The sequence below is a fragment of the Musca autumnalis genome, unplaced genomic scaffold (genome assembly GCF_047663935.1).
Source record: "Musca autumnalis isolate F117 unplaced genomic scaffold, ASM4766393v1 scaffold_1, whole genome shotgun sequence".
In the NCBI taxonomy this organism is placed as follows: domain Eukaryota; kingdom Metazoa; phylum Arthropoda; class Insecta; order Diptera; family Muscidae; genus Musca; species Musca autumnalis.
The window spans coordinates 153,352,791-153,373,798 of NW_027411644.1; the positions used below are offsets into that span (position 1 = coordinate 153,352,791).

Genomic DNA, 21,008 nt, shown 5'->3' on the forward strand with positions numbered 1-21,008 from the left:
TCTAGCAATTCTATCCCTTGATTAAAATAGTTTTCCTCAAGGTTTTCAAAATAGTGGTTTACAACTGTAATTGCATCTTCATTTGAGGTAAAACGCTTGCCAGCAAGGATTTTTTTTAGATTTGGGAACAAGTAAAAGTCACTGGGAGCTAAATCAGGAGAATAAGGTGGGTGGTCAAGCAACTCGTACTTTAATTCATTGATTTTAGCCATTGTTAAAACACTCTTGTGCGCTGGTGCGTTGTCTTGATGAAAAATTATTTTTTTGTGTTGTAAGCCAGGACGTTTTTCTCAAATTTGTACATTTAATTGATCCAAAAGGTTGCAATAGTACTCTGAATTTATTGTTTTACCATTTTGCAGATAGTCAATCAATAAAATACCTTTGAAGTCCCAAAAAACCGTTGCCATAACCTTACCAGCCGATTGAATTGTGTTTGCCTTCTTTGGGGCACTTCCTCCAGCTTCAGTCCATTGTTTGGATTGTTCTTTTGTCTCTGGAGTATAGTGGTGGATCCATGTCTCATCAACAGTTATGAAACGACGCTTAAAATCCATTTTATTTCGCTTAAAACGATCCAAACAAGCTTGAGAAATGTTCATTCTTATGCGTTTTTGATCGACTGTTAACAAATGCGGCACTCATCTTGCAGAAAGCTTTTTCATCTGTGGTTCTTCATGCAAAATTAAATGGACTCGATCATTTGAGATGCCCATGATAATAGCAATTTCACGCACTTTTATTCGTCGATCATTTAATACCATATCATGCACTTTGGCTACAATTTCTGTTGTTATTACTGTTTTTGGACGTCCACTACGTGGTTCATCTTCAATGCTTGTACGACCACGTTTAAAGTCAGCAACCCAATTTTTTACTGTTGCATATGAAGGAACACTTTCACCTAACACATTCACCATATCATTATGAATTTCTTGTCCCGATAAACCTTGTTTATGTAAATATTTAATGACAGCACGCATTTCTAATTTTTCCATTGTAAAAAAATTGCGGATGCGTCTTTTTTGAACACCTGTTTCTATATGAAGGAGTTGCCAGATCGAAACAAAATTTAACATGTGTTCATAACAGAGATGGAAGTTTCCAAATCACTTAACTTTTTTCTGTTTATACCGCGCTTTTTGTGCTAGGCTAAGAAGTTTCCGAACTGCCCTCGTAATGAGACAATAAAAACTATATAACAAAATTGATGTGCTCGGTCCATGATTTGGTATAGACCCAATAGAGCGTACCTCCCTAATTCGAAGTAATTTGAGAGGTTTTAATGAGTTGACATTTAGCGTTCAAAAGATACAATCATCCTACAAAAAGCAAGTAAACCAATGCTACAGCATTACCTCTGTGCATAGGATCTTTGTGCATCAACGTCATGGTGGTACTAAAGTTATTTGCCACCCTTTAGTGCGATTCTCTAACTCATTTTTTGAATTACCGACAATTGTCGGTAAAATTAAAATGCTTATAATTTCGGTAATTACCCATGTTTTTCGGTAAGTTAGCGACGAATAAAAAGCAGTCGCAAAGTTCTACCGATAGCTAGAGTGTTGTCAACTTTTATTTCAACTTTTCATTCATAATTTTGCGTTTTAATTTTACCGATTTTTTTCGGTAACTCAAAAAATGTGTTAGAGAATCGCACAACTGCTTTATAACCCCAGATGACTATAGGCTAGATTAACCAAAAAAATTAAAGTCGTACTTTCGAAATCAAGGTATTTGCATAAATGTATATCGATTACATTAATCTTATGTTCTATAAAAAGAATATCGACATAGAAATGCAAAAATTGAATTTTGGGATAGCTTAGCGCCTTTTTGCTATAAATTTTATATTTGACCACAGTCGATAACAAACATCGTACTGATTTAAAGCTCTGCTGGTCTTCTTTCATTAGCGGTTTACATGTTTTAATAAACTTAATAAAAGCAAATATACCTAATTTAAAATAAAAGTGTCAAAATATCATAGTTGGGATAGTTTAGCTCTTTTAGGAGTAAGTCCCAATTTACATTACACTTCCGTTACACATGCCAGTAAATTGGTGCCAATTGAGTACATGTATTATACTCGAAAATGCCGAAAAAGTGTTCGACTGGCATGCAGTTTTCTTGTGTGTTTACACATGCCAGTGCAAGTTCAATTCTAAAATTATTTTAAGCCGCATATAACACACAAAATTGCATTATATTTCAGATTTAAAACACAATTCACAACATATTTTACTATTTTTATTTTATTTCGTTTTAAAAAGATTGTTTTCAGTCATAAACATAATGAATCTGGTATTGCCGCCTTTTCAATATTGTATAATCCCAGAGGGGAAATTATTTATCAACCTATATTTGCATGAAAAACATCAAAATTATGTCTTTACTAACCACTAATATATTGCAGCTGCCAAGACGTATTATTTGTGTTTCATAATCTTTTTGAAAATATGCATTAAATCTTTGCATTCTTAAAAGAAACAAAAATGTACATGGATTAAAAAATAGTCTCGGCAACTCTTTTTTCATTTTCGACATATCATTGGCAGCCAGCTCAAAATTTTGCTGGCATGAAAAATCTAGTGCCAGTGGAGCCGACAATTCAAAAAATGTAATTGTGGTAGTAAAATATTGTGTATGTATTGAATTTTTCGAACTGTCACTGGCATGTGTAAAGGTTGGGTTAGGCGAGTTTACTTGCGGCAATTGTCAGTTTGTAGGTGAGAGAGGGGGCTGAGAGGCAAAGGGTTACCATATGCCTCACCCCTCTCTCCATCAAACTGACAATTGCCGCAAGAAAACTCGCCTAATGTAAATTGGGACAAACTCTGCTATTGAGATATTCGCCAAGGAAATACAAGCTTTAGATGGACAAACGGACAGACAGACACATCCACCGCACACTTTAGAGTTGTGCCAAAGGAACTATTTGGAACTATCTAGTTCCTTTCGCAGTTCCAATGGCCCACATTTTTTCTTTGAACAAACTGCGTATACTTACTATCACACGTTATATTTCATGATGTTACTCATACGCTTTGGAACTAGTACAAGGAACTAGGAACTAGATTGCCCAACTCTAGCACACTTGTCGAAATCACTGATCTAGCGGCTCGAAAGATTAAAAATCAAACTGTAAAATTGCGAAATATTTTCCATTGTATCGATTACTGACACTCTGCTGACTAAAATTAATATTAATTAATATTTAATTTTATTTCAAGTACTGTACGTACCCTTGTAGAATAAACTGCGACCCACGTTTTCAATTATATATTCATTACAACATTTGGGATAAGTTCAGTTTAGGATCTGCTCTTGAATCGCTTTGATTTTTGTTTTAGCAACTTGTATTCACTGCACCCAATGCGACGGTACAAGTTTCATCAGGGGCAAGTCCATACTTCCTGAGAAAATAGCCTGAAAGTTGCACAAAACCCCTATGACACCGTGTGAGGTGGTTGGAGCCAGGGCTTCGGAGTCGGAGTTGGAGTCGGAGTCTGGAGTCGGAGTCTAGCAAATTTTGCTGGAGTCGGAGTCGGAGCCGGAGTCGTGAAAAAAAGCTCGACTCCGACTCCGGGCAACAATCTGTTCTACATTTATCAAAATTTGTCAAATCAATTTAAATTATTTAAATGATCATAATTTAAAAACTCTTAATCTCTATTTTGACTACAAAATGCATATCGGAAGCATTTTTGGGTCAATTGATTGGAATAATGTTTGCATGTTCCAAATATACCTAGGGAAGATCTTTTAGAAGATTTACAGGCCATTTTACAGAAGACTCACTGGTCTTCTCTTTTTGTTTTTTATTAGAAGTCATTTATGTCTGCTTCGAAAGAGCCTGTTGGACTTCTATGAAAGACCTTGTAGTACTTTAAGGGAAATCATACGAAAGACCTACTAGACTTCTTGCTGAATTTGTATGAGAAAAGTTAGAATCTTCTTAAAGACGATGTTCCTGCTATTTTCTAAACGACATATTCGGTCTTTTGAAGAACCATGCGTCTTTTATAAAGAAGTCTGCTTTTTTATAATAGAATAGTGTGTGGTTATCTATAAGTAAACCTACTTAACCATTTCTCTTTCTATTTAAGGGGATATTCCTATGCTATCCTGTTTTTCTTCGATGAGAAGAGATTAAATGATTTTTCGATTAAGTCATGCATCTAGGATAAATTTGTCAGTATATTTATGCTGAGGAATGAAAAATATTTAACAAATTGACGTTAAATTATGAGCATTGCCTCTACAGGATGGTGGATATATAAATTTCTAGAACAATTTAATCATTTCCGATTTTCAGTTCGGCTTAGCCGTACTAAACGTTGGTTTTACTTGTATTCTTTTTTTTTAGGTGGTAGACAAAAGAGACTTTCTACCATAAGATACAAACTTGTCATTCCGTTTGAAACGCATCGAAATATTCGTCGGGAACTTTATAAAGTATAAAGATATAAAATTGCCGGTATTGGATTACGATTTAGTATAACGGCACGGCCCGATTTTATGTATGTCAAAGGGTTTCTTTTGTCACATTACGTGGTGCAATACGTAAAAAATAACTATGGACGGACAAGAATCCGAGATATTATCCTTGAAGATGAAGAGTTATGTAGGCAAAGGCCTACAAGTGTAAATCAAAATTCTTAACGGTTTGAAGAAAATGATCCCTTTTGACATAAAGGTTTCAAGTAACCTTAACCACGAAAGTGTTTGTTAAGGGGCAATACGCTATTTTGGTCTTCTATCACGTTGCGGTGTTAAAATAATTTTCCATAACTAAAAAAAATTACAAAAAGTGTTATCGGTCAGTAATTATGGTAATTTGGTATTTCGAGTCTCATTGGGTACATAAGTCAAATTCGGAAAATTGTAAATATACTCGTACGTCTGTACGATGGTAATAAAACAGCCCGAAGGGTGTAAAAACCACCTATGTATGGCACCATATGTAGTGGCTGGAGATCCACTTCCATAATGGTCAATGTCGATCGATTCCTTTTAATATTTCCTCCGCAAAACTTTTGCTCTTTAATACTAATCAACATACGTTTTTTGTGAAAAAATTGTTTCAATATACACAGGCTGAGGGTATATCTCTGTCGGCCAAGTCGACTGATACTTTTTTACTTGTTTTTTCTATATTGAGCATTAGGTTCTAATTTATTTCATTGACGTTTTCGTTCTTAGCAATAGCAATAGGTGTATACATAAGAAAAAATAAGTTTTTCAAAGTTTTCGGTCCAAAACTCGACTTTCTAGATAGCCACTGTTAACTCAGTTATACAGTCAATATGTAATTAACTATCTGAATCTTTCAAATGATTTTCCCGTCGCTCAACCATTGCTGACTGGCTATGCTAAGCAACAGTATTTAAAATCTAGTGTTGGGTAGCCTAGTTCCCTGAAAATTTGATGTTGCGTGTTCCTTTCCTGTAAAGGAATTAGTTCATTAGCCCTCATACCAGTGAGAAAGTCCCTTGGCGGCACGTAATTTATTCGAAGAATAGTTTACCTAGAAATATTTAAATCATTTAAAGCGTTGGGATTAATAGCTTAGTTTTTATTGGGATTTATAGCTAAACGAGGAAACGAGTAGAGATCTAATATAGGAATTTCCATAAATTAAAAAAAATGAAAAATCGTATAACCCCTTTTATATTATTTTTGGACATTCAAAATCACCGGCAACTACGGATTGTTGTATTGTATTCTCGTAATTATGCATCCAATAGATTTAAATTCCATTGCCTTATTCGAAGACTATAGCACTTGTATGAAACAATGCCTTTTTTGATTTCGACGACAAGACAAAGTCAGTTGCTGATGTTCATAGAAATAACTAAAATATATTCACCATAATGATATGAGTGCATTTGAATTGTGAAGTTATATCTCAAGTCGTAAGAGGCTCATGTCCCATGTGCACATGGGCTACGAAGTTTATATCCCTGAAAAAGAACTATGAAGAAATATACACCAATTGTAGAGAAGTTTACACTACTAAAATACACAGAAATGCCACCTAAGTTACGCTGGAAGAGTAAAATTAAGAAGTAAATATGGTAGCCAAGAAAGCTGTTTAAAATGGTCGCAACCCGTGATATTTGCTTAATATATTAAACGACCAATATTAATGATTTTAATTTACAAAATTATATGTTTCGGTAATCCGGACAATTCGATAATCCGGACATTGCCGAAACATGTGGTGTCCGGATTATCGAGATAATGTACATACATACATCATTTATGGTGGAGGGTATAATATGAGTTCAAAGTCACCCCATTCTACACTTTTTGTAATAAAAACTTGCATTTAACAGTTTGTTTGGAGACGCGTCACTGCAATAATTTTCCTACTTCCACCCATATCGTGGGAACCGTAGGATGGACTTTTTCATTTTGTAATTTCTTATCTGATATTTCGTGATCAATTCCAAGTGATATCTGATCTTATGTATCAAAATTTTTCCCGTAATCGTTGTTTTATTTGAACCAAATTTAAAAATGTTGGGCGTATGAACCGACAAAAGTATGGATAGGATTAAAGTTCAAACATATGCGGGGATATCAATAGATACGGCTTTTTATCACACTAGCATACGAAAAACATAATATCGCTGTAAACAGGGCCACTAGGAAAACCTTCGGTAAAAATATCCAAAGGATACTCAAACCACACAAAAGTGTTGAACATTTGTGTGGGTGGTATCACAAGGATTGGACAGGTAGGGCCCAAATTTGAACATAAACTAAGTTTCGACAATATTTAGAGATCCCAAGTTTGGACCAAATCGGTTGCTACGTCTAAATCGCGCGTACCATTTTAGCGAATATTTTCGAACTTTTGTGGGGCAGGTACCGGAAGCAGTGGACCTATAAGCACCACCTTCGAATTTTATCTAATATCCGAAGAAATATTACAATATCCAAAGTGTGGACGAACGCAGTATTCGGTTCGAGCTCTCCAGCCACTACATATGGTGTCATAGGGGTTTTTTACAACTTACGGGATGTTTTCTCAAGAAATGTGGACTTGCCCCTGAAAAAACTTTTACTGCCGTTATTGAGGCAGCGAATGCAAGTTTGTAAAGTATGGACCAAATCGGTCACTCCCATCAAGAGTTATGGTGCGCACAATTTTTCCTAAACATTTTTGAAATTTTGTGGGGGAGGTACCTGAAAGAGTGGACCGATACAGCTTATGTTTGAACTTAAACTAAGTTTGCACAAAATATTACGAAGGCCACATTTTGGACCGAATCGGCAGATCCGTTCGATAGTTATCTTGCGCTCCAACAACTACACACGGTGTCGTACGGGTTTTTTCTTCCTTTCAAGCTGTGTTCTCAGGAAGTATGGATTTGCCCCTGATGAAACTTATACCATCGTTTGGGGGGCCGTGAATACAAGTTGCTATAACAAAACTCAAGGCGATTCGAGAGCAGGCCCTAAACTGAACTTTTCCGATATTTTGTATGGGAGGATTGAGTCCATATTGGAACCTCTTCTAAGTCTGGTAGAAGTTTCACGATGTGCAAAGTATGGACCAAATCGGTTACTTCCTTCAAGAGTTATCGTGAGCACAAATTTTATAACCCATATTCGAACTTTAACTAAGTTTGCACAAAATATTACGAAAGCCAACTTTTGGACCGAATCGGTTGATCCGTTCGAGAGTTATCGTGCGCTCCAGCCAGCCAGACGGACGGACATGACTAAATCAAATCCAAATTGTCTGAAACACATTTCGTCCAAACATACTTGGGGTCTAAAACCATTATTTCGATGAGGCACATTTTTCCCTCGTTAGCATAAATGCTGAGGGTATACAAAATGTTATCATTAACATTTAAAAAAATATATCAATTTTTAATATTCCGTTCTGACTAACTATTTCTAATTATTACATATGCCGTTATGTACAGTCAACACTATGTTTCAATACTGTACTAGAGTTTCATAGTATCCTTCAAGTCCATTTTTTGATTTTCTGCACGCTAGATCGGTATTTTTTCCCACTGTGATACATTCCATTAGTGACCCTCATTCAAATTTCAGAATTCTGGCTCTACCGGTTCAGCAAATACAAATGGTACCATATTATTACCTATAAGTACTTTTCGTACCGTCCTAGTTCGAAATTCCAACAAAAAATAAATTGGTCACTTATCAGTTGAATTGCTCATATACGTACATAAGCGCCAATGTTATTAAAATTTAGCAACAATTATAACAACGACAATAACAACAACAGCTACAGCGTCAACAATTACAATAACATAAAATGTTAAAACAATTGTGTTCTAATTGTTATCGGCTCTCTGTTGTTATGTGCGCGCCTATTTCTTGCTTTTATTCATTTCTCTATTCGATTTGTTTAAACTATTTTTATTTTGCAGATTTCTGGCAGCTTTCTTTCATTATTCCCGATTAGCTAAGAAAATCGCCAAGAGAAAGAAAACCAACCGAAAACTGACAATATTCTCGGCTGCTGCAAACTATAGTTAATAGTTTTGTTGAAATTGGTTGGCATACACCTCACCTGGTCTGGTTCGTTGCTCCATTTGTTGTGACGAGAGCGAAAAGCGACAGCGCGGTACAATTCAAGTCAGAGAGAAAAAGTACTGCTAGAATGCGGGAGAATTCAGTTTGGATCCCTAATTGCAAAGAGTTTAGTCGGTTTCGATCATTTCAACGGTTCAGTGGCTAAGAACGTGTGAGCGAAAGCGTGATAGCCCCTCCGAGGAGTAAAAAAAGCATTGTTTCTTAACGAATTATAAGAAAAAAAGAATAAATAAATTTGTTATAATTAAAAGAAAGTGCACGCAACTAGAATCAAAGAAAAGTGCTGAGACAAGATATATCGCCACCAAGAAATAATTGTGAAAAAATAAAAATTATAAAAAAACCAAAAATCATTTTTGATGAAAATAAAAGACGACCTACCATAAACTTTTTTCGATAACTAATATGTAAGTAAACATAACGATTATCTGATCGTCGAGAGTTGTGCAACAATCTGACCATCCACTTGATTTGATATCCTCAGGCAAAAGAAAGATAAATGACAACTGCAAACAACGTCGATAGAAGAGTTCCTCCTCTTATGATATGCCATTGTACTGCGATCATTGTTAATTTATTATGCAAACAATTAGTTTATTTCTATTATAAGTGTGTACGTCTATGTGTGTGTGGTTTTCAAATTTTATCAGATTTTTTGTGAATTTCAATCTCTCACTCACGTGTGCGATCATTGCTTTGCCAAGCCTTCTCTTGCCCCATGCGGTGCACGATCCTCGCCCCATCAACGGTTTGGCTATTGTCAACATCAACTGTCTTCGCCATCATCAGCGTCGCTGTGATCACCAACATCTTTATGCCGACCCTCCCCCTTTTTACCATAAATTCTAAGGGGTTAGCAACGGGTGAAAGTATCATCATCATGAGCAGCAACAGCATCAATTCGAGTATTCAAAGCGATGAGCAATTTAATTATTTTCCTTACCTCATCTCACTTAAAAATTGACCACAGTCAATTTTCTGCTATTTTTCTAAGTCAATAAAGTTAAAAAATATGCAACGGCATTGGTGAGAGCCAACCAATCATTGCAGACATATGGAGTGCAAGAATACGTGTGATTTGTTTACACGTTCAAGTATATCGACGGATATCGTTGGTGTATTTTTTTTTTGTTCAGCTACACTTGGCTTTTCTGGTTTTTTAGAATCTTTTGTAAATGTACATCGATTACTTCAAAGCTATGTCCTATAGAAATTCGGAGGACTGGGCCAACAATAAACATATTTATAAGGCAAAGATGATTTTGTTCCCGTAGCCGGACTTTATATCTGTCCAAGGGTAGAAGCCTAAAATTCCGGCAGAAAGCCAGCTATCTACGTCAAACTTTCACTTGAAAACAAAACAACTCCCATATAGATTATGTCTGTTACATAACATCGAATTGAAGTCCCAAACATTTTGGGCGTTATGTCCTATATCAAATGCGCATCGGGAGTTATTGCACGCACCGCTTTTCTACGAATTCATAAAGTGAAGTGCAATTATATATCATGTAATGAACAACTTCAAATCTGTTAAATGCATAAGACGCATTTACATGCGACCTCCCGATTCTTTTGAAATTTATACCACAGATAGGTCTCATTGTCCTGAATACAACAACATATTTTTTAAGGAAGTATGAACTTCCCGAGATATAGGCCTTCAAAATTCCAAAAAAATCTCGTAGCCATGCAAGTCTTAAATCCTCGTCAGAAGACCGGCTGTTGGGACAAATTTAAAATTTATAAATACACGAACCTCATTTTTCCGGGAAAGGAAATCACAAACTTTTTTTGTTCATTCATACGGGCAAAATGTGCCTCATCGAAATAATGTTTGGACGAAATCCGTTTCAGACAATTTGGATTTGATTTAGCCATGTCCGTCTGTCTGTCTGGCTTCCCCCACAAAAGTTCTAAAATGTTCGGAAAATTTGTGTGCACGATAACTCTTGAAGGCAGTAACCGATTTGGTCCGTACTTTGCACATCGTGAAATTTCTACCAGACTTAGATTAGATTTCAATATGGACTCAATCGGTCCACTCCTTCGGGTACCTCCCACACAAAATTTCGAAAAAGTTCAGTTTAGGACCTGCACTCGAATCGTTTTGATTTTTGTTGTAACAACTTGTAATCGCTGCCCTCCATACGATAGTACAAGTTTCATCAGGGGCAAGTCCATACTTCCTGAGAAAATAGCCTGAAAGGTGCAAAACGCCCTATAACGTCGTGTGTAGTGGTTGGAGCGCTGTATAACTGTCGAACGGATCTGCCGATTCGGTCCAAAATTTGGCCGTTCCACTCTTTCAGGTACCTCCCACACAGAAGTTTAAAAATTTTTCGGAAACATTGTGCGCACGATAACTCTTGAAGTGAGTGACCGATTTGGGCCATACTTTACACGTCCTAATATATCTACCAGATATAGATGAGGTTCGAATATGGACTACACTTGTCCACTCCTTCGTGTACCTCCCACACAAAATTTCGGATAAGGTCCCTCTAAGACCTCTCGAATCACTTCGATTTTTTCTTGAAGAAACTTGACTTCGCTGCCTCCATTACGACGGTAAAAGTTTTTTCAGGGGCAAATCCATACTTCTTGAGAAAACAGCCCGAAAGGTGTAAAACCCCTATGGCACCACGAACTGATCAACCAATTTGGTCCAAATTTTTAACCTTCGCCATATTTTGTCCAAACTTAGTTTCAGTTCGGTACTTCCCCCTAAAATTTAAAAAAAATGTCAATAAAATTCTATGCACGGTATCTCTTGAACGGGCTGAGAGTATATCTCTGTCGGCAACCTTTTTACTTGTTTTTATTTCAATCTTTTAAACTTCACATTAAATTCATAATTGCTCTTATTTACAAATATTTTCAAGAACTCATATTTTTTGATTAAAATGTATGAGAAAAAGGTCCAAAAATCAAGGTCCGACTCTATACAAATTAAGTTCGCGTAGCCAGCCGACTTTTGCACCTGTACATAGGAGAAAACGTTAAATCCCCGGCCGAAGGGCGGCTATTGGGGAAATATTGAAATTTTTAAAGAAATTTTGGGGTTAAGTAGGGTTTAGGCGCAGCCCTGCGATTTCTGAAAAAATTGAAATTTTTACCACAGATAGGGGTTATTGTCCTGAACACAAAAATATAATTTTAATCTGGTGGAAGTCCGTACTTCTCGAGATATTGACCTTTAAAGTACAAAAATACGGCAGGTCTTTTCAGACTTTTTCTCCACATAAGTTTTATGGTCATTCCGACTTCTGAATATTATCTGACCATCACCAATGTTCACTTCTGGGACCTTCATCAACATAAAAAGTTCGATCCGATTAAAATTTCAGAGTAAAGGTTTAGAAGAACAGACGGAATTGCTCTCATAGCCAGATTGACTCAGCTCGTCGAGATATTCATTTATACCTTCCACCATAATACTCGTATGGATGGTATAATTAAATTTGTCATTCCGTTTGTAACACATCGAAATATTCGTCCGAGACCGAGGCGTTGCCAGATGAGAAAATCATACAATTAAAATAACTGAAACGACAGAAATTTTTGTCAAATCCATTCAATGTCAGTGTTTTGAACCTTCAGCTATTAATTTAATTGTAAAAAAGTATGAATTTCGATGAGGAAATGAACATTTTTATTCCCTCAGCATTTATGCTAACGAGGGTATATCACGAATATTGTCAATTATTTCATATTCCATTTCAGAAAAAAAGGATACATTTTTTTCGCGCTACATCAACGATTTTTGATATGTACGTTGAGAAAAAAATTCCCAGTACTAAGCTGGTTGTTGCGGACAAAAGTTATGGCGCTTTTATTTCGCTTTCTAAGAAAGAAAATATTATAAAAACGCTAATTATTTGATGAACACAATTGTTACAAAAAAGTTTTCTCGAAAATGTTACACAGAATTCGCGGAATGTACATAAAATTCATAAAATATTGAATATAAGTCAAGTTTTTTTCAAAATTAAGGCCCATTTAGTGGTCATAAAATTAAATAAAAATTTGTTGTGGATCAAAACTTCACGGCGAATCAAATGAGACTACAATCATACAGATTGGTGTTATAGTTTCGATGTTGCAGCCAAAATAAGCACATATTTTATTCAAAAAAATAATTTTTTGTTTGAAAAATATTTTTCACATGCATTATGTAGTAGAAAATATTGTAAAAATCTATAGGAATACTTCATTCTTAAAAATATACGGATTTTGCTTTATTGACATTCGTATTAAAGATTTCCTATTAGGGAAGGTAATTGGGTTGATGAGGATATATCTCGAAGCTTCTGAAATGGAAATAGAGATCAAATAACCCATTTTAATTTATATGCATTTTAAAATACGTGTAAATCGCGTAATTATCAAAATCATTTTGTCCGCATGTGATTTTCATGTACAGCAAGACCATATCTATTAAGTTGTATATATTTTTCGAAATATAAGTTGGACTCTAAGATGTAGGTAGCATCGGCTGCATCTTAGCATTAAACAAGTGAGCAAAGGCTATAGTCGGGACGAGGCCGACCATGTGATACCCTACATCACTACCCCTGTGCATAAGCTTTCCACTGGTAAACATTTCTTTTAGGGAATATAATCCGACTACCACCGAAAATAATATGCCTCTTTCTCTCTGGGACCCCCATAAGCAACCAAAATTTCGTGACCATCCGATCAAACTTACGACCTGTAGCTTGATTGCAAAAAATGGAAGGATTGGATGCATTACCGACTATTGTGGTATCTCCCTTGTTTGACCACATTCGCCAACCTGCTTTACACCAATGTAAAGGTAATATTTTCTTCTTCCATTGACAGGCTTTGCCCTTGGAATACCCCTACTAGAAGCCGATATATTCACAAAGAATAAAACTTTGAATTTGTCTCCAAATGAGTTTTTCCCCATTCCGACCCCTAAATATTATCCGACTATCACCAAAATCAATAGGCTTCTTCCTCTGTGGGGCCCCCATCTACCCCCAAAATTTCGTCACTATCCGGTCAAAATTCCAACTTGTAGCGTGATTACCAAAAATGGAAAAATTGGGTATATTACTGAATTTTGCAATATCTCGGTTTGCTCACTTACGCCAACATACTTTGCATCAATATAAACGAGATCTTTTTTTCCTCCATTGACGGGTTTTCCTTTTGGAATACTCCAACCACTCGGAGATATTCGCATAAGAAAAAAACGTTGACTTTTCTCCACATAAGCTTTTCGCTTATTCCGACTCCTGAATATTATCCGACCATCAACAAACTAAATAGGCTTCTTCCTCTGTGGGGCTCGCATCATTGCGACCTGTAGCGTGATTACAAACAAATCGGAAAATGGGATGCATTACCGACTATTGCGTTGACCGTTCTCCAAATAAGTGTTTCCCCATTCCGACCCCTGAATATTAATTGACCATCATCAAAGTCAATAGGCTTCTTTCTCTTTGGGACCCCCATTAACCCCCAAAATTTCGTGACGATCCGATCAAAATTGCGGCCTGTGTCGTGATTACAAAAAAATCGGAAAATGGGATACATTATCGACTATTGCCATATCTCTGCTATTTGACCACCTACGACAACCTACTTTACATCGTTGTAAAGGTGATATTTTCTACTTTCCTTGCCAGGTTTTGCTTCTGATATACCTCTTAAAGAAACATAGATATTGGCTTTGAAATAAAATGTTGACTTTTCTCCAAATAAGTGTTTGCCCATTCCGACCCCTAAATATTATCCGACCATCACCAAAATCAATAGGCTTCTTAATCTGTGAGACCCCCATTAACCCTCAAATTTTCGTGACGTTCCGATCAAAATTTCCACCTGTAGCGTGATTTCCAAAAAATAGAAAAATGGGATGTATTACCGACTATTGCGATATCCCCGTTATTTGGTTACCTACGCAGACCTAGTTTGCATCATTGTAAAGATGGGATCTTCTACTTTCATAGTCAGGCTTTGCTTTTGGAAAATTTTCAACCAAAGCTGTGATATTCGTCAATATAATGAAAATCGCAAAAATGAAAATTGGGGTTTTATTTGCTACTATTGTGATATCTTCGTTGTTTGATCACCTACGAGCACCTACTTTACTTCATTAGAAAGTTGATATTTTCTACTTTCATTGTCAGGTTGCTTTTGGTATACCCCATACAGAAGCTGAGATATTCGCTTTGGAAAAAAACGTTGTCTTTTTATCCACCTAAGTTTTTTTGCCCATTCCGACCTAAATATTATCCGACCTTCACCAAAATCAATAGGCTTCTTCCTTTCCGGGACCCCCATCAACATCCAAAATTTCGTGACGATCCGATCAAAATTGCGACCTGTAGCGTGATTACAAGGTTTAGATGGACAGACGGACAGACGGACGGACTGACGGACGGACACACATAGCCAGATCGACTCAGCTCGTCGAGACATTCATTTTGGTATATATAAGTATGGGTCTACGACCATTATTTCGATGCGTTACAAACTTTTTGCCCAAAACCAACTTATAATACCCTCTCCACATAGTGGTGTAGGGTATAACAACTAGTAAATTATAATATGTTTTATATTGCATGTTTTTATCAATCAAAATAGTTTTAACGCTTCCTTGTTTTTGTTTTACAAACTCCATTTTTATTGTACATGATGCAATATAGCGACGTATATATATAATATCCCGTAATTATATAGATTGTCATGTAAATTATTGGGAGGGCTGTTGTTAGAAGCATCTGTTAAAACGAGCACAACAACTTAAAAAATAATTAAAAAAAACTATATAGTATTTTAGGTATTCGTCGATTTTTTTAAACATATTTCTAGCATCCAGATTATGTAAAAGTTAAAAGTAACGATTAAATTAAGAATTTTAAATCAGATTTACTTAACCTCTTGACTTCTTTGCATGCTACACATTAGAAGTGTAAATTAGATTCGGTGAGAAGACATTTTTGTTTTCTATTAACAATTTTGTATGTATTTCCTTTTTTTACGAATCTCACTGTTAGTTGGTATGTCTGTTTGTTTAAACGACAACAACAAACACTGCCGGTGAACTTGCCCCGTTTATATTTTAGTGGAATCGTTTTGGCATTTGTTCAATTTTGTATTTCGATGTGCTCTTTGAGAGAGTTTGTTCTTTTTGTGAATATTTTTTCCGTTTTTTTGCATATCTAGTTTTTGTTGTTGTCAACAAATTAACATCGATGATACCAAGTAATTCTCTTCATTTCTTCTTTTCCCATTCTTTTGTTTAGCATTTCATTTAGTGTAAGCAAAAATTTTGAGATTTTTTTTGTTAGGACATTCCTTGATTGTATTTTAATTAATTGAATTTCAATCAATTTAAACGATAATGTTAATTTATTTAACTTCGTACGCAGAAAATATATGATACTTTTTTTAGCGGGATGACAAAATTTGGCTTTTGAGTTTTACAACTAAGAAACAAATAAAACAACAACAAAAGTAACAACAACCTATGGTTGAAGAAATACGAACGGTTAAATTAGGGCAGTGTTCACCAGCCACAACAAATTCAACCCCTGCGTTTGTGTTGGGCACACACACGAGATTATCTATCCCTTTCTAGATAAACATCGTGTGCGTTAATTCATTGCAAAAACAAAGAAGATGATCGGTGGTGAAAGTAACGTTCAAACTCACCACAATTGAGATTGTGTGCGTTCACACAGACACGGCTCGCGAGCCCAGTGGTGATTAACACTGAACTAGGGATGCACAAAACAATATATGTCACAATATATGAAACGAAATGTAATTTACGCTAGAGTACTGTTTTGTGCATCTCTAGATTAAATCTATTAGATGGAGAGAAAACGATTGTCAATGAAGAACTAGCTATACAGGTGAAATGCCTCGTAAAATGAATGAAAAGATCACAAAATTCATAAGACCCGGTCCACACTAGCGTGAATTTCATTAAAAAATGTCATGAAATTAGGTGTTCTTAAATCGAATTCCCCACTACAGCAATTTTATGATTTTACTCTACTACGGACGTCGATCTATAGACGCATAATTTCATATAAAAATTTCATTCAAATTACTGTAGTGTGGCCCGGGGTTTTTTTCATAAAATTTTATTTAAGCCTTGAAGCCAATGTAAAAATTATTCTTCAATGGGATAAGAAGTCATCGCATTTGTATACTTTTAAAAAATGAAAATTTAAAGGTCTGAGTAGAGCAAAATTAGTTTAATCTTTATATAAAAACAAAACAACAAATGTCGGTAGTTGCTAATTGCATCAGTTGAGAAAGCTGGACAGATTTTGATATTTTTTATTTTGACTTTTGACCACTTTTACGCCCACCTGTTTAAATATTTCACATCTACAAAACTATAGAACCGATTTTCCTGAAATTTTCAGGGAATGTACAAGGTTGCCTCCCGGTGAAAATAGGCTATATATTTTGTTAAATTTCGGGCGTGGTGCCGTACCTCCCCTACTCATTATATTTACAAAAATTACGAATCGGTTTGAAAATTAATTTCCGAGACAATGTTGCACAGTGGATCCACTTGTATGGAGAAAGTGGCCAAACATATTTCCAGTGTAAATATCAATCTAATGCGCTGGTTACAGCTTTGTGCTGCTGCGAAGATTGTTTTAAGAAACCATGAGCGTAGCATTCTCCCCACTTTCCCCTCTGGAGGGGGTATACTGCATTAATTGCTTTATGCCGTTAATACAAACCCACCAAAATTTGAAGGAAGGGGTTCCAGGCGATGACGTGATTTCATGGCATCTTTTGCGTTGGTTCAAACGAAGTCGTGAAAGATCCGATCCTTTCATTAGCATTTGAACCAATGCAAAGGATGTCGTGAAAGATCCGATATTTTCATCAACATTTGAACCCATTTAAAGGAAGTAGTGAAAGATCCGATCTTTTCATCAGCATTTGAACCCATTCCATCGATCCAATAGAGATGAATTTTCTGTTTTTATTTATACAATTTTTTCTAAATATATAAGATTAATTATTTACAATAGGCTTGATGTTGTCGGAGACTCGAAATCACAACCAACGTTGTTAAAACTCTTGTCGTAATGATAATGTCATTGCAAAGGGTTGGTGAAAATGACGTGCCAAAGCATCGCTGGAAATGACATGCCAAAGCATTGGTGAAAATGACATGTCAAAGCATTGGTGTAAATGACATGCTTTGGATCCAAAAATGGATGGCATCTACACTCATATAAAATTCATCTATGAAGATGCTAAAAATATGACATGCCAGATCACTTTCACCCATGATTGAATGGGATCTTTGGCATCGAACATTTTGCTGGAAAATGTCATGAATAAAAGTACAGATTATCTTATGATGCAAAAATAGGCATGAGGAAACAAAACAAATCCGACCAATTTTGCGGTTTAAATAGACCAACGTTTTTGTCTGAGAATTGGTAAAATTTTTAATATAGACCTTATGGCGTTCTTCCTGGAAGACACGAACCGCTAACGTAGGTCATATTTGGAAGAAGAATTCTTGACCTTTCCATTGATGCCAATTCTGTCAGATAACCGAGTTATGCCCTAATAATCCATAGAAACCATATTCTAGGGCAGCTTTAGTCTGCGACCCACCATTTAAAGTCTGGCTCATATTAATACTGGATAATCTTATACCCATGACCTACATTGGAAAATTATTACGAGATTGGCACTAGGGTTATGACTTTTTGACATTTTTTTTCCCAAAAATGATTTCCTGTAGTGAGAATGAATGAACTTTTGCCTATTAATGCCTAAAATAACGTTAAATCCATTTTATTATAAACAAGTAAGAAAAGCGTTAAGTTCGGTCGTGCCGAACTTTTTATACCCTCCACCACAAATTTTAGCCATTTCGGTGGATTAATGTGGCCACAACCTTCAAATTACCGAAATGCGGAAGGTACCGTTCTATGGGGGCTATATGATGGCGTGGACCTATACCTAAAAATTTCCGGGGGAAAGTTTTATACGCCTAAAGAAGACTAAATATCAAATTTCAGCCATCTCGGTGTGATAATGAGGCTAAAACGTTCAAAATATCGAAAATCGGGAGATATTGTATTATGGGGGGCTATATCAACACGTGGACCTATGTAAACATTTTATGGTAGAAATGTTTCTTAGCCTCTGGAAACACAAAATACAAAGTTACAACCGATTCTGTTGTCAAATGGGACTAATACATTCAAAATATATTAAAATGACGCGTACTTTATATGGGGCCTTATATGGGGGCTATACCAAAACGTGGACCTATATAACCCAACTTTGGTAGGAATATTTTTTGGCCTCTGGAGACACAAAGTACCAAATTACAACCAATTCGGTGGTAAAATGGGCCAAATATCTTAAAAATTCCTTAAAACGACGACGCGTCACGCGTCATTTTGTATGGGGGCTATACGAAAGCGTGGACCTACATAGCCCGCTTTCAATACCAAAAGTCCTACGTAAAAATAACATATTTTCCCAAAATTTCATCAACCTACGTCAATCCGTTCGGACGCTAGAGTGATTTCCACAAACGGACAGACGGACGGACATGGCTATATCGATGTAGAATTGCACGCTGATCAATAATATATGTACTTTGTGGGGTCTACAATGATTATTTCGAGTAGTTACAAACGTAGTGACAAACTTAATATACCCCCATCCTATGGTGGAGGGTATAAAAAGGTTCCGCACAAACCAATTTGAATTTTTTTTTTGAAAAAATCCTATGAAGCGAAAATTTTTTTTTCTCAAAAAATAATTTCATGTTTCACGATTTTTGCATATTAATGACTAAAACAACTTTTATTCCATTTTAATATTGAAAAAGGTCCCGCACAAACCACTTTTATGATATATGAAGTAAAGTTATATATAATTGAATGATATACATTTATGTAATGATATGAGGATAAAATTAGTGAAAAACAAACGGTTTCGTCATTTTGGTTATGTCGTGTGCCACTTTACTTTAATTTCAGATAAATATCGGCTTACAGTGACTTCAAAAAATGTCCAATGTTCTAAAAAAATAAAAACTTTAAAAGCTTTTTGTGTGGTAGCTTTCTTTATCGGATCACTTTATTATTAACATTTTATGTAATCTTAAGTAAAAACTCATCAAAATATCATACAGGGATACGAGGACACTGGTGGGCATCATGACTAAAACCTAAGGTCAAATTTTAGTATATCATCGAACTGACATTACAAAATACACTAAGAAGACATACAGCTAGTTAGAATTCCAAAATATGTTAAAACGCTATATTTAAAAAAATAGCTATTACCTCATCTTGATATAATCTTGATATAACCATATCCGTCTGCCCATTCGTCCGTCCGTCTGTTCAAATCAAGGTACAGCTCGCTATATAACATGGGTTGTAACTGTCATACGTTTAACATTTTCTTCTTGAAATTTGTTGGTATAGTTCCATGTTTTCATATAGCCCCCGTGGAACGATACCTCCCGATTTTCAGTAATTTGAAGGTTGTGGCCTCAATATCCCACCGAAATGGCTGATATTTGGTTTTTAGTCTTCTTTGGAGTTACAAAACATTCCTCCAGAAATTTCTCGGTGCAGGTCAACTTTATGCAGCATCCATAGAACGGTATTCCCGAATTTCGTTTCGTTTTGAATGTTTTAGCCACATTATTCAACCGGAATAACGGAAATTTGGTATTATAAAAATAATTGTTCCACAAACATCCCTGAAGGGACAAGGGAGACTTCTCTCATATCAATGAGTGCACCCCGATTCATATTAGCTCAATGATATGGGACCTACTGTTTATCGCCGAGTCCGACCGGCTTGTCTTAAGACACCACTTTGTAGAGAAGTTTTACATGGCTGAAATACTCAGGAAATGTCGCCAACATTACTGAGGGGTATTTTGCCACTGCTGAAAAATGTTTGATGTTGCCTGGCCGGGGAATCGAACCCACGAACTTCAGCGTGTGTGCATACCATTGCACCACGGTGGCACCCAATTTGGTATTAGTCTTCGCTAAAGGTACAAAACATCCCTTGCAAAAAATCAGACGGTATAGGTCTACGTTTTGGTTTAGACCCCATAAAAGGTAGCCCCCATTTAAGGATTTAAGAATTTTCGAAAATTTTAGTCACATTTTTCTACCGAATTGCTTTGTTAATTGAAATTTTGAGTCCCCAGAAGAAAGAAAACTTACTCAAAAAAAAAAAAAAAAAAAAAAAAAAAAAAAAAAAAAAAACTATATCCAGCTTAAAGTATAGCCGGTATTGCCCAATTTTATGTATTTCGAGAGGTTCGAACCGAGATTGCTGTAATTTAATATTGTGTGTTGCAATTCGGAATATTGTAAATTTTGGTCCATGTTTTGAAAGAACAACTTTGAATG

General features: G+C 35.8%; 1 protein-coding gene across 1 annotated transcript in view; it reads left to right on the top strand.

Annotated features, from left to right (window-relative positions):
* The first annotated feature begins 8,324 nt into the window (after positions 1–8,324).
* The window catches only part of LOC141388586 (progestin and adipoQ receptor family member 3), a 65,847-nt gene continuing 53,163 nt past the window's right edge, over positions 8,325–21,008 (top strand). The window contains exon 1 of the mRNA XM_073958529.1: positions 8,325–8,993. The gene's annotated coding sequence lies outside the window, so the exon portion shown is untranslated. The remainder of the gene's footprint in view (positions 8,994–21,008) is intronic.